Below are 12883 nucleotides of genomic sequence, written 5' to 3' on the forward strand. Positions count from 1 at the left end.
GCCTCAGCACCCTTATCTCCCTGCTCCTTAGGGTCAGTGGAGGCCTGTTGTGGTTCAGAAGCAGCGATAGCAAGAGTTCCCCCAAAATACTGCTCTTCTATTTATGTTTTGGCCTGGACACCAGGACTACCAAATGATGACGTCTCCTTCAGGCCCTGTTGACTCATTTCTTTTCTCCAGAACACAGCCCTGTTAAGTCATCGATACTTCAAATGTTCAACAGCCACATGAGACTGAGGAATGACTTGTGGGGCACCTTGGTGCGTATGCAGTGGACTAACTGTATAAGTCATGTATTAAATCTGAGTCCATAACCAAAAAATACCCACGGAGAAATATGGCATGGCAATATTCTGACTAATCTGGGGAGCCTTCTTCCTTTTTTTTTTTCATGACGTCCCTGCTAAAAGCTGTGGGTCTCCTAATTTCTGCTTTCGTTTTACGCATGCATGTGTGCTTGTCTGTGTGTGTGTACATGTACACCCGTGCACAAGCACTTATAATCTGTGAGTTGAAATCTTTTCTAAGATACTGTTGTACGATAACATATAATTCTAAAGAAAACACAGTATGTGAACAAGAGCAAAGCCTTTTGAAGTGTTTGAGAGTTATGCCTGTAACCATGATAGGAGAAATACTGTGGGAATATATGTGCATGTGTGTATACATGTATGTATGTGTAGATATGTGTGTGTATATGCATATATTTATGTATACCCACACGAATATACGTATGGATAAGTATGTGTGTTTACTGCTTTTGTTGAAGTCAGTGGTGAAACCTTTTGCTGAGGTCAGCAGAGGTGTGTTTTTATACTATGTCTATTGTAGCACTTTTGTCCTCTCAGAGGCATGCGCTGCTTCTAACTGAAGTTCACTCTGAACATTCAGGAGGGATTCTGGTCTGCTGACTGGTCTCATCCATCATTAGTAGCAAACTATGGCCCAAGGATAAAAATAGCTACTAAGTCTGTAGCATAGTGCCCAGAGCTTAATGATATTGCCCTCCAAGGCAGATGGTATTTGTTTTACTCTCCCTTTGGTGGTTTTCAATTAATGGCTTATTATCTTGCTCCCTGTCTCAAAAAAAGGTTGTTTCAATTGCATTCAGTTTTGTCAAATAACAGACCATCAGTACCACATGGACAAGGAGATAAATGAGCATGTTTCTTAAGGAGGCGTTTCACATTTGGGAAGGGAACCTACCAGGCCTTCGCAGAGAAGAGGCTGCTCTGAGGAATGAGTGGGAAGACATGTGATATGATGCGGCTGGACATTTGATACGGATGGCGTCCCTGCATATGTGGACTATTGCCATCTGCCGTCAGCTTGGATGGCAACCCAGCACAATGAGTGCTTGTCATGTAACACGTCTTAAATGAAGCAGGTTGCTTTACGGAGCTGAGGCTATAGACAGATAAACACCACATATGTGGGCACTGTCTTTGGCAGATACACCTAGGGTAATGTACATATATCATATTTTGCATTGCACCTATAAATAGTAAATAGAGATGCCTCTGGACAGCTTTCTTTGTCCCCTCTCCTCCTCCACTGCTCCCGTTCACATATCTCACTGAACTCACTGTGGACAGACAGTAAGCATTGTTATTTGACCTGAAGAGTAAAAGTCAAAAGATACGGTTCCTCATCTCGCCGCTTTTGCAGGGAATATCACTTAACATCTCCGTGCTTAAACATTCCCGGAAGAGGTCCTGTTTTCTCAGAATGATCTCCAAAAAAGTCCCAGTGCACAAGATGGTGGCAGTAGCACAAGACTGGCTAATTTCTGGGAGATCTGCTCTTTGGGAAGAGAAGTCCGACAGAAACAATTCACATCATTTCCGCTTGCGTGAATCGAGAGTAAATCCTCATACTGTATTACACCATCAACTCAAACCTACTGCTGAGATGTTAACAGTGGCTCTTTAGCATGATGTGGATAAATAATGTTACGATCCTTTGCAAAGTCTGAATGCACTGAATAGAATAATATGAGATAGGATTCATCTCTTCTAACTTTAGCCAGCTACAGATCAGACATCTTGCCTAAATTAGCCATCTAAACTACCTGTACAATTGAATTAGAGAGGTAGGCACTATAGAGATTCTTCTCATGCTAAGGTAGGATGAGTCAGTCAGACTTTGCAGTGACTTGTCTCTCTCTACTGACCAGAGATAGATAAGCATGGATGAGGCACTCTTAGACAGCGAAAATTTGGGGAACGAATCCTAACCTTCATGGGTTTCCCCCCTGCCCCTGAATAATATCAGCATGAATATTCAACAATTCTCTTATATTCACACTTTTTAAGAGAGAATGACTGCCGTCTGCTTGTAGAATCTTAGAGAAAACAACGGTACCTTCTGAAAAAGAAGGGGTATGAAAGGATTATCAAGTGTTAAAATAATTCCGGCTCACTTAAGGGATAGCTGTTTGGAAAGTGGACGAGGATTTTTTGTTTTGTTCTGTTTTAATGTGTGCAACGGTTTTAGAAGTCTCTTTCTTCTTGTTTTGTGATTCTTTTCTCAGATGGCAACTTGGCCTGTCAGTTTTGTGTCACTGCTTGTTTATGCCATAAATGTCATTTGGAATGACAACACTAGGAAAAGGTCAGGGCTATTACTGAACAAGCTTACCCCCTGGAGCCTAATACAGTCAAGACACTGTGATTCAACTGCTGGGAGTGGCTGGAGAGAAGGCAGCAGGAAGAAATATTTAGGTATTTTTCAGTGCTGGTCCATGGAAATCATACCTTGGGGCTCAAAAAGGGACAAAGCCAAGAGCAGCTTTATAGTTTTGATTCAGGTAATGTATTCAGAAGAATTAACAGCAGGCTCTAGGATTTGAGGAGGGAAGCAGAGCTGCCTGCTTCTTTTTATTAGTGCATAGATGCTAAATACTTCTCAGAGAATGAAGTTTGATCAATAAATCATACCCTAGTTGTTTGTTGTTGTTCTGCATGGGCTTCCTTGCCTGAACTATTAGAAAAGGGCTATGTGTTTGTCTTTTTTCTTTCCCTCTAGAACAAAAATTCTTCAATAAGTAGAAGAATGAAGGAAATAGGAAAAATGGCTCTGGCTAAACACTAATTCCTGTCATCCATGGTTTTAATAAATGCATCTTATATGCAAGTGATTCCTGCAGAGGTAGCAAACTGTCTTGATAACGAAAGGAGAAAAAAAAAATGGCAATCACACCGGTTGGTTAATAGCTAGCTAACCAGGAGGAACAGAGAGGGGTGGCGATCTCTCTTTCAGTCTCTCCGAATCAAGACTATCTGGCTGTTCTACGGCAAGGGGTAAGAAACAGTAAATCTGATACATCATCAGGTGGATACAATTTTTTTTTTTTTACTAGCTGTTATCAGAACAGTAACAGTTGCCTATTGAACTTCATCTTAATACGGTTCCTAAGAATATAATTAAGCTTAATTCAATGAAATTGTTTCCCTATTTATGTCAAAGAAAAGGTATATGTGCCATGCTTATTTCATGCTACAAGAAAATATAAAAGTTCTTGTCTTTAAGAATCATCCTTGGAAAAGCCTGGGTAAATATAGAAGTAAATGGATTGCATACTTACAGAAAGTTATCCCAAAGCATGCTTACTAGCTTACTTTGAAGTAGAAAACCTGTTTCTATTAAAACAGACCTTAGATTTCTTGTACAAATTCAGGACAAAATATGAGGAGAATAATTAAAAAGACAATCAAGAGAATTTAGATCATTGTCTGCATTCACTCTGCTACGGACAATGCAAAGAAAATGCTTTGGTGAAAAGAAAAAAAACACAAAATCAACAAACAAACAATATTCTCATCAAGGAATCATCAAAATGTGAAGTCGTAAATACCTGAAAAGTAACTTCTGACTGTTTGTCCACTGGAATTCCCTTTGTTCCCCATAGTAGAAGAATGTCATCAAGAAAAAAAATGTAAAAACAAGTTTGTGTGCTCAGAAGCATATTTTTAAACTAAATGATTGGAGCTGTAAAAAGACATTATTTTTCTATTGAAACATTTCTTGTTTAGAGAACTCATATTTGATATACAAGATATATTTTGCTGGCTAACAAAAGTCAAGTGTAACAAAATATGTCTCTTACAGACTTCCAGAACTTTGCTGAATCCTATGTTCCTCTTTCTTACTAATATCTTTTTCTAGACAAGGAAAAATTCCTCCAGTATTTGACCTAAAAATGAGTTTTTATTCCTTTATCAGACCAAATCTTGGAAAGATGCAAATTGGGCTACTGCAGCTATACATATATTTATTTATTTATTTCATTTCTATTTTACAAGCACTTATCTAGCAATCTTGGCACTTAATGTTCCATGAAAGCAGTGTCAGAAATTCATTCTGATCCAAATCTACAAAACAAACTCCAAACTCACCATTAGCAATACAAGATCCATAAAAACTGATATTCTTGCCATATGATAAATGGGAGGTGAGGGGGGAAAAAAAAAAAAAGAAAGAGAAAAGAAGATCCATGGGGAACTTTTTATTCATTATTTTTTATTATTCCACAGCGAAGAACGGAAACCTTGTCAAGAAAGCTCTGACTGGTCCCATCTGTGACACAAAGTTCCCAGATCATTTTGAATGGGTTTTCCGTTTTCTCTCTCAGAGAGGATTCCTTCTTTTTCAATAAAGACATGCACATGCTTTATGAGGGAGGGTCTTTTTGGACATTTACCTACAACCGTTCACCCAACTTTGATAACCCTAGAGCCTTTAATGAGAAAGAAATACCAAGTCACAGCTGGGGATTAAAGCCAGGCCTTGCAGCTAACTTGCATGTGCTGCACCAGCTCCGCTACAAGGCATACCATACTGTACCGTACCGTGTGCTCGCTGCACTCGAACCCCCTGGCTTTGTTCCCCAGCAGTCCGACTGGATTAAGAATGGAAGCAAATGTTGTTGTTGGTCTTAGTCAGAACAGATCTGAGTCCCGTACGATGAAAACATAAGGAATCAGGATCACGGTATTTTCCCTGGGTGCTCTTGTCATAAACAATTGCTACAACTGAAAGGGCGTCAAGGGGCTGTGCTGTTGGTGCAGGATATTCAGATCCCCGCTCCACTTTGGGCTGCTTTTGGGAACTGAGGAGTGCCTGAATTCCTCAAATGCAAAGCTAGGGTGGATTTGTGTAGTGAAGATAGTGCAGCAGAAAGGCTGCGTAACAACTCTTGCGAGAATGAATCCTAGGCAAACTCCTGTAGAGAAAAATAGAAAGGAATTCTTGCACATGACGAGCAAAAGCACCTGTCCCTTCAATGTGGAAAGATGCAAAATCCCAGCAAGCATGTGTGTTTTGATAAAAAGCATGGAACAATAGTTGTATGTTACTGCAGGAGGTTAGGGACTGTGGGAAGTAACAACTGAGCTGCCCCATCTCAGCCAGCACTGCAGAATTTAATACACTCGTTTGCCTTCCCCTCCCTACTGGTACGCCTATAATTTCCATCTCTATGAAGCCAAACATGAAGAACAATGAAACGCACAGGAATATATTTTGGAGTGCTAGGTGATGAATTTTCTATCCAGGCAAGCAGATCTCCATGAGCATAGGTGGAAACTGCAAAAGTAGGATATTAATGTAGCTCTTTGTAGGTGTTGTCCTAAGGTATTGAAGAGCTAATGCTTTTACAGGAGGCTTTTACGCTGTGTGATCATGCAAAATAGAAATACCAGGCAGGAAAGTGGAGCTTCGAGCAGTTGACATAACCCTCCCACTGCCTCAGTTTCTCCACTGAACAGTAACCTGCATATCATATTCCAGAAGTGTCTTCCACATTTCTTCAGGGTATGCTTTTATCAGCCTCTGTATGCAGAAGTCACATCTAAAACCAAGATCAGGATCAATTACCGACCCAGACCCAGTCATTACAATTGCTGTATGTAGACTATTGCCTTTCTTTTTTGCAAAACTGCAGAGGAGAATAGCAAAGTATCTTAGGTATGGTGCTTGGCCTACAGTAAGCAAAAAGACTATAGTGTCTGAAAACTGATATGGTATACAGGGGCTGCACAGCAAGATGAATGAAAAGCCGTGTGGTCTGTGGAGTGTTTGGAGGGGTTTTGTTGTTGTTGTTGTTTCAAAAGGAGTTTTTTTACCCCAGGCCAGAAGCCTTTGTGTCAGGGAGACTGTCTCATTTCTCTGCTCAAAGGCTGTCAGAGATGACTGAGATTTGAAAATGCTTTCTGATGTTGACGAGGTCAAAGGAAGCAGAGCTGCCTACCATCAGCCGCTGCGTCAATGGTGGGATGGGTAGACACGTGAGAAAAAAAGTGATTATCTCTGGAGAACTGGATAAAATAAAATAAATAGTATAAAATAAAATAAGGGAGAAAGCAGAGGCATAGGTCAAAGAGTTACACCAAAGTTTATGGTATTAGTATTCAGCTGGAATAAGGGAAAATATCTTGGTTCCCAACTGGGGATGTTCTGAAGAAAGGGAAACTGACTGGAGGCAAAAGATATATTAATATTACTCCACTTAATCAATACATAAAATCCTCCAATGTGCTTTTTGTACAAGCCTGCTCTGCAAAGTTAACACCTGCAGTGTTTTCTGATTTCATCTAATTGTGCTTGCAATAGTTTAAATCAGGGCTGCCCAAACCAGTCAGGAATTGAAATGGGCCTTGGGAGTAGGCAGAAGAGCGGATCACAAATTGTACCTGTCTTGCCCAGAAGAAAGCAAACCAATACCACTGCTACGCTCAGAGGTGGACTCTCTCGATTCCACCTTGCAATGAAGTGGCAGAAGGCTCCTCGGCTTTCCACCTTGCAATGAAGTGGCAGAAGGCTCCTCGGCTTGATATAGACCATTGTGGGACAGAATACTTAACTGATGCTTTCCAAACTTCAGGGGAGAGCCTTGCACACTGGATATAGTTCTCCATGGGCCACGCTTTTGTATGAGGATACACATATGGGCTGGTCTCAACTAACTTAAAACATCTTCATCTTAAATGTCTGCAGAGGAGCAATCACTTCTAGATTACAGCACATGAAAATAGCTTTAGAGAATTACATTGGTATTCAGTATAATACCGTATACCCTGGTAGCTGTTTTTATGGCTGATTTCGCAAGAACGTTAGACAAGGCTGGAAATGGACACCATCAGTTGTAATTCTAGATTGATATTTGGCCATCTCTTTGCTAATTTTTCGGAGTGCTAAGTTCAACTGAAACAACTCATTACTTGAAAGCACAGGTCAGGTTTGAAAGTGTCTAAGGTAGATTTTTTTGGACACTGTGTGTGGATAGCCATTTCAGACCACCTAGACCAAAACACCTTTTTTAAAAAATAAAAAATAAGTACATTTGAGTCTCATCATTCCCTTTCTGGATGTTTACAGAGACCAGTTGTGTGATGGTGGCTCTTGAACTTGGCAAAGTGACAAGCAGTGAATATTTAGGATAGAACATGAAAAACAGCAATAAAGCACAGCAAGATTTGTTACAAATATTCATCTCTAGCCTGCTGCTTCAGTCTTTGCTGGAACTGAAAAAAAAGACTCCATGTGTCGCAGCAAAGTGAAGGAGGACCCATCTTAAACTCTGTTTATGAAGGTGATGCGGAACAGCTGAGATTCTCATGATCTCTAGACTTCAAGAAAAGCTGAGCTGAAATCACCGGTCCTGTTTCACGCTCATTCCATGTTTTAGGATCAGAATCTTATTTACAAGAGAGCTTATTTACAGTCCTGCAGGTCTATTATGAGGCCTTAAAATGCACATGAACTGAAATTTGGATTAACTCATGCAAATTCTAATTGTGCTTATTTTAGCCTTCTCTTACATTTCCAGCAACGTAATTATGCAGTCCACGGTGATTTGATTCCAATAATTATCTGATTCCACAATTGGTTCTCTATTAATGAGTGAAACAGTGCCAAGGTCCATCCTTTAGCCTGAGAGCCAGGTGGTATGTTATGTTATAAATGGTATGTCAGTACTATTAAACTCCCTGGGACTCCAACACCGGGTGGCTGCGTCCTAACCAACTATTGGAAATGATCTCTGGCCTATGACAAATCCCAGACCATGTCAGGGAATTTTTCAGGACGGTGCTAGTTGGACTGAGCCAGAGTACACCAGTACAATTATAACACTTAGTCTCTGCGCCTGTGACCTGGAAGTACTTCATTTGCTATTATACACATAGCCACAGAGTTTAAGTTTAAAATTTAACTCTCTCAAAACCCATATTTTTGGCCTGACTACAAGAGCACCTTGACGTACATTTTCTTGAAAAGCAAATCAGCCTGAGGTCCTGAACCTGGATGCTTGTTCTCACCTTCTTCCTCCTATTACCGTGTATTCTCCTCCCTACCAGCAGTTCTGCCAGTAAAACTATTTGTAGGGTCATGTTGTAAACTGTCCCAGTGAAATGACAGTGAGGGAAATAAAGCCGGCAGGACGTAGCACTAGTCATTTACTTGCATGAATTTATTTATTTCAAAGCAAAGACACCATGCATCAAACTTCGAGGAGGCTTCCTGATCATTATTTTATCCTAACAGTAGGGAGCACTAAATAAGCTGGTGTGCGACCCAAATGGAGGTGAATGTGGAAAGGGGTATTGCATCTCTGTTGTCACCAAGGAAACAACAAGCAATGACAGTTTTCACCAGCTGAACACTCACCTCTAAGCCTTTAGTTCACCTGCAGGTAGCAACCTGGCACTTTCATTAGGAATGGGTAAAATGGTAGAGATAAAATAATGGTAGAGATAAAATAATAGTAGATATATATATATATAGATATATATATATAAAAGATAGGTAGAGGGAAAACAAGAAGTTGTTTATTTTTTCACAGCTATTCACATATATTCAATATGGTAGATGATTATAAAGCAGGGATGATTTTGTCTTGCAAAAGTGAAATTCTTTAATATGAGAAGCTCAGATCTGCCAAGGTAGTTGGGTACTACCTAGCTGGATACTACCTGGGGTATTTATGCAACAGAAGCTAAAAATACCTTTGGAGATTTGGACTAAAAAATCCACCTGCTGTGTAAACTAAATAAACACAGGCCAAGAGGTTTTAAAAAAGGGTCCTTAGATGAGGTTCCTAACTCTATAATCAGCTTAAAGGTATAAATTCAAATAATACTCAGTTCATAACTTTCTTTTTCTCAAATTAGGCTTACAAATAAATAGAGATAAATATGATTATTTCTTTGCATCTAAAATTTCCATTTGTTTCAATCTCCTTTAATTACTACTTCCGTGGGTATGAGATAGAGAATTGCTTCTTACCTTAAAACCTCATCAAAATGAGCTTAAAACACAGCTCCCCTAGCTTCCTGGGAGGAAATTCTTTTTAGGTGTTTTCTGCATCTACAAGCTCTGGGACTTATCTGTGCTTATAAGGAAAGCAATTTTCTCCTTCTAACAAGATTTTACTCTGGAGTAAAATATATTTTATTTGGGGTAGTTTTAGTTTATACAGCTACAACAAGCTTCTGCTAAATTCTTTCATTTTATTTGTATTTTTTTGTAATCTAGAACCACTTACCTTACTCATTTAAAAATCAAACAAATAAACACATAAACACTTTTCACATAGCTTTCTATTAAAAAAAAAAGAAAAAGAAAAAGAGCCACAGAGAAAGCTAGCATGCAACAACAACAACTTGGAGTAGACTTACAGTTCTTCAGCCTTTGCTCTAGCCCTGGAGCCTGATGGGACTCTGGTGTCCTTGGAGGAATGGTAGAAGGAATTGCTAGGGGCCAATTGCTGATTTTATCATTCAAACACAAAATTTGTTACACCACTTTATCGGTCACAGGGAAAGCAATTATAGTGTGGTTCAATTTTCCACTCAATGGCTGTACTGGGGATCAAAGTCAGTCTTTATGATGGAGAAAAAAAAAACGTTTGGCTATTTTGTTTGTTATTTAAAAATAATAATAATAAAAGGCTTGCACTTGCTGTGCAATGCAGTGTTTGCCTCTGTGCCTTTATTATTTTGGCTTATCTCCTGTTAAATAATCAGGGTGTTGTTTGGTCATTTTGTTCTGTTTTGCTTTGTTTTCTTCCTTCGTCACTGAGTAAAGTTATCGCAATGTAGAAATGGAATTGTCACGCTTAGCAGCAGTACAGCATGAGAACGCCAGTCACAAACACTGCAGGTAAAATAGTCTCTATGCCACATTTCTCAATATAATCTGTTTTCTTTTGGTATGTGTGCACTTGTGTTTACGAGTCTTTAGCCTTTCAGAGTAGAATTGGCACGGTAATGCAAAACATTTCAATAGCGGTTTAATACACAATCTGCTTGCAAAAAGAAACAGATATATTTGGTGATCATACCAAAAGTCTGCCTTGGAGTCCACCATATTAAATAGATTAGAAAAGACCTCTCTTTTAACCAAAAAAAAAAAAAAAAAAGAGAGAGAAAAAAAGAAAAAGGAAAATAATGGTTATTCTTTGAGAAGAGAAAAGAAGAAGGAACCAGAGCAGAGAATAATGGAGAAAGGAATACATATTTCCTCAACTAGAAGTGTAATAGTAACACATAGAGCTTTTCATCTGCGAAGCTCTTTACAAATGTTAACTAATAAATCCTTCAGACACTCCTGCGCAGTAAGAGTTTGAGCAGCAAGAGCAAAATGTTGAAATGTTGCCACATCGAAGAACATCACATCAATTATTTAGACAAATATTTTAATCACACATTCTCAGAAAGCAAAACAGAATTTCCTAAAGACTTTGTCTTCTTCTTTTGCTCTTTTTTTTTTTTTGAACTGGTTTAACATAATCTTACTTTTTAGTGGCTAGATAAAATAACATCTCAGACCAATCAGCAGTTTTAACTTCTTTGGCATCTTTTTTCTTTTTTTCTGTCATTGTTGCAGAATTGCCTCTTTCTTTCTATTGAAATCAGATTTATCCTTTCTAGAAATAATTCCTGGTTAGTAGGAATTTGCAGGCTCTCTTTCAGCCAGTGTTCAGTTTTAATGTGACATATTGAAGTCAGTAAAACTTCTCATTTTACTAGTTAAGCACGTGCTTAAGTGCTGTATTAGATGAGGCTTTAATACAGAGGTCAATACTCAGAAAAATATTTTTCATTAAAACTTGCTCATTTTCATGTCATAATAATAAAAAAAGGATTAAAAAAGTCGTCAGTGTCTTCTGATGCTTCTGTCAGTGCTGTGATTAGAGGATGATGAGACATATTTGGTGAATATGATTCCAGGATCCAAGTTATGGAGTTCTTTTTGAAAGATAATACAGAATACAACTTCTGCTACAGAACACGAACCAAAGGAAGCAACCTAAAGGAAGCTTTTATATCTCAAGGTCTGCCGCAAGGTTGAGCAAGAAAGATCCAGCAACATGTGCCGGACACAATAAGTTGATGGACTTGATTCATATAATACCGCTTGAATCAACGGCACTTTGACGGCTCATAAATGCACTATTTATACAGAATTCACTGGTCTGGACTTTTCCATGAAGGTGCTGAAAAAGTTCATAGTGAAATATCTGCCAGATTGCTCCTGAGCATCTCTACTACGACTCCTGGTCCTTCTGATCAGTCAGTGCCTTTTCAGACAAAAAGTGCTCAGTGAAGTTGGAAAAAAATGTAAAATAATAATCCTCCCATCCCCCAAAATGTTAAAAATTTCAACTTCCAGTTTGAAATAATATTTCATATTTTTCAGTAAACCATTATAGATTTTTTTCTTCATCACATGCTTAGAATTTTAATCAAACATTAATGATAGTTCCACAAAATATTGAAGACATTTTTAAAGACTTCAGGGCTTTTTTCTTTTTTGAAAAGAAAATAGGATACTTTTCAAAGAAAATACTTATCTGATATATTTTGACTAGCTCTACTACTCAGATACTGTGAAGAGGATTACTGAACCGTAAAAAAAAGAATGAGAAAGAAAGCTTAAGCCAGTTTGCATTCTCACACAAACACAAGTAAAAGTCTTTGTTTATGACAAGATTCGGCTTTCCTCTGGAGAATTCTTGAAATACAAACTAGAGGTCTGGGCAAGTTAGGAGGAACTTAGAGAGATGCAAACATGCTCTTGCAAAGCAGAGAAACCTTGGGTTTTTTAGAGCTCAACAAGCTGAAATACGCCCCTTTTAATCTGTTCAATTGACTCCTCCTGTTCCCTGAACACCCTCTTGAAAAGTCCCCAACATTCCCAGGCACAGAAGCAACATGGAGCTAGGCATGTAGTAAATATAGTCAATGTTTATGCATATATACACATAACGCACACACATGTGCACGCATGCACGACCCACATGCTCTTCATTCCAGTCATTCCAGAGCAGGTGTTGTTTTAGAGCAGCCTTGTGGGTCTTTTCTAATTTCAACACCAGAAAAGGTCATAAAGTCAGGCTCCTACTTTTTCTGTGTTGTGTTGCCTCAAAAGAAAAGAAAAGAAAAGAAAAGAAAAGAAAAGAAAAGAAAAGAAAAGAAAAGAAAAGAAAAAAGAAAAGAAAAGGAAAAGGAAAAGAAAATCTCAGGGGGTTACATCTGACCTGCAAGCAACACAGCTCTTTTTGAAAAACCTCCTGCTTCAAAATATTAGCTTTGAATTAATGCTCAACAATTCCAGCTCCTGTAACAGCAAAGAAAGCCTCATTCCCAGGCACTGTTTGAGGAACCTGTTTTTTTGGTTTAATATATTTGCCCGCTTACAGTAAAATAAAAATAAAAATTCATTACTTTGTCCTCCCCAGCTATAAAGGCCACCAGACAGCTCCACTCTGACAAATTTAAATTAGCAAAAGGTTTCTCCCACATGGGAGGCTACAGACCCGGCCTGTAGTCAGAGATAAATTTTTCAGTGAACCTGCACCTAGGGTGATTAAGGGAAGCCT

The sequence above is a fragment of the Struthio camelus genome, chromosome 3 (genome assembly GCF_040807025.1).
Source record: "Struthio camelus isolate bStrCam1 chromosome 3, bStrCam1.hap1, whole genome shotgun sequence".
In the NCBI taxonomy this organism is placed as follows: domain Eukaryota; kingdom Metazoa; phylum Chordata; class Aves; order Struthioniformes; family Struthionidae; genus Struthio; species Struthio camelus.